Source organism: Leiobunum rupestre, chromosome 10 (genome assembly GCF_980474605.1).
Source record: "Leiobunum rupestre chromosome 10, qqLeiRupe1.1.hap1, whole genome shotgun sequence".
NCBI classification, from domain to species: Eukaryota; Metazoa; Arthropoda; class Arachnida; order Opiliones; family Sclerosomatidae; genus Leiobunum; species Leiobunum rupestre.
The window spans coordinates 13,126,240-13,128,739 of record NC_143393.1 but is presented as its reverse complement, the minus strand read 5'-3'; the positions used below and the strand labels follow the sequence as shown (position 1 = coordinate 13,128,739).

General features: G+C 44.5%; 1 non-coding gene across 1 annotated transcript; it reads left to right on the top strand.

Moving 5' to 3' along the window:
• Nucleotides 1-331: 331 nt before the first annotated feature.
• TRNAP-AGG (transfer RNA proline (anticodon AGG)) lies at nucleotides 332-403 on the top strand. The gene has a single exon. It is a non-coding gene; the product is annotated as a tRNA-Pro (tRNA).
• The last annotated feature ends 2,097 nt before the right edge of the window (nucleotides 404-2,500 follow it).

The following is a 2,500-nucleotide window of genomic DNA, read 5'->3' as shown; positions in this document are numbered from 1 at the left end:
AGCAAAGTAACAAGGTCCGTTGGTCTAGGGGTATGATATTCGCTTTGGGTGTGAGAGGTCCCGGGTTCATATCCCGGACGGGCCCCGCGGTAAATCTTTCTACCAATCAGATTTATGGAGGGGACTTCAACGGGTTATTCAAGATATTCACATATTGTGACAAATGTAACATGATCCTTTGTTCTAGGGGAATGATTCTCACTTAGGGTGCGAAAGGTCCCGGGTTCAAATCCCGGACGGACCCCGCGGAAAATCTTTCTACCAATCAGTTTTATGTAGGAGACTTCAACGGATTATTCAAGATATTCACATATTGTAAAAAAAGTAACATGGTCCGTTGGTCTAGGGGTATGATTCTCGCTTAGGGTGTGAGAGGTCCCGGGTTCAAATGCCGGACGGACCCCGCGGAAAATCTTTCTACAAACCAATTTTATGGAGAAGACTTCAACGGGTTAGGCTTCATATTCACATATTGAGAGCAAAGTAACAAGGTCCGTTGGTCTAGGGGAATAATTCTCGCTTAGGGTGCGAGAGGTCCCGGATTCAAATCCCGGACGGACCCCGCGGAAAATCTTTCTACCAATCAGATTTATGGAGGGGACTTCAACGGGTTATTCAAGATATTCACATATTGTGAAAGAAGTAACATGGTCCGTTGGTCTAGGGGAATGATTATCGCTTAGGGTGCGAGATGCCCTGGGTTCAAATTCCGGACGGACCCCTCGGAAAATCTTTCTAACAATCAGATTTATGGAGGAGTTTTCAACGTGTTAGGCTACATATTCACATATTGAGAGCAAAGTAACGTGGTCCGTTGGTCTAGGGGTATGATTCTCGCTTTGGCTGTTCCAGAGGTCCCGCGTTCAAATTCCGGACGGACCCCTCGGAAAATCTTTCTAACAATCAGATTTATGGAGGAGTTTTCAACGTGTTAGGCTACATATTCACATATTGAGAGCAAAGTAACGTGGTCCGTTGGTCTAGGGGTATGATGGGAGTTGCGTTCGAGCTTTTGGAGAGTGCAGGTCGTTCGATTTTGCACTCCGTGTTTTCGTCGCGCTAAGCCTAAGCGGGGTTTTTTGCCAATTTATTTTTATTTCGGCTATTATTCGTGCATTTAATTCAATAGTTGTTAATTTATTAATTTGGTAATCCCTCCTGGGTGTTTCTACCCAGGATGGACGCATTCAAGAGATCGGTTTTTATTGATTTTAAACGAAATCTACCAAGTTTTGAAGTTGTGTCTACGGCGGTGATTGCGAACTTTGGTCTCGATTGTGCTTCTGCTTTAGTTGTCTGTGATGAGGGAGGTTACATTCTCACCTTGAAGACTTTGGCCGATGTCGAGGGCGTTATAGATTCGGGCTTGGATATTGATGGTGAGATATATGAAATTTCAAGCGTTTCTGCGAAGACTGTGACTGTCGCCTTTTCGGACTTACCGGAGTTTGTGACTGATGAAGCCGTTTTATCCAAATTAACGTCGCTTGGCTGTGAAATCAAGGGTCCGCTTGTGTGGCATAAAAAGGCATCATTCTATTGCGGACTTCGTACCGTTCGTGTTACCTTACCTGAGAATCTGTCATCATTACCATATCGCTTACGAGTTGCCGATGCTGTTGGTCGAGAGAAGTTTTACGCTGTCCGACATGATTCTCAGTTGAAAATATGTAATAAGTGTTATTCTCCTGACCATATTTATCTGCATTGTCCTGATTTCAAGTGCTTAAAGTGCCAGAAGCAGGGACATGTTGTTCGGGAGTGTCCTTTATGGCCCCGGATGGCATCCCGTGATTTAGAAGCGGCGTCTGGCGGTGGTGGTGACGGTGAAGCGATGGTCGTCGATCCTGCCTCAGTCGCTATTCCTCAAGGTTCTCCGGTCCGGGCCGGTAGCGGTGAATCTTCCATCGTCGATGCCGGTGTGAAGTCTGATCCACGTCGGAGTGCTAAGCATTCGATGTCGTCCAGCGATGGCGATGTCGGTAAAAAGCTGTCTTCTTCTTCTGGCTCTGCTACGAAAGTTCAAAGGGTTCCCGTTGCTATGCGTCTGTACCCTTTCAAGGGTCATCGCCGGCCTGAGTGGTGGCCTAAGGAGGTTGCTTGGCCGCCATCTTCGGATAACGAATATTTTGCTCGGGTGTGTCGGTATCAGGGTCAGCCTGTTACCAGTCCTCTGTATAAGGACTTTGTGATCCCGGATGATTACGGTTTCAAAGTATAAGTTACAAATTAATGGTGATGGATTTTCTTAATGTTTTGCGGCCTCTTCTGTGTTCTGTCGGCTCTAAGCCTTTGCTGCTCATTTTCAATAAGGAGTTTTTTTTTCGTTAATTTATTTCTTCTTAATCGTTTTTAATGCTGTTTAATATCTAATTTTGCCTATTTTTGTTCATGAATTCTTTCTACAACATGTACTGCCTAATAGTGTTTGAAACGTTGCTTTATTTTTTTATTTCTCACTATTGTTTAATCAATATTATCTAGTCGTTTTTCTTTCTTT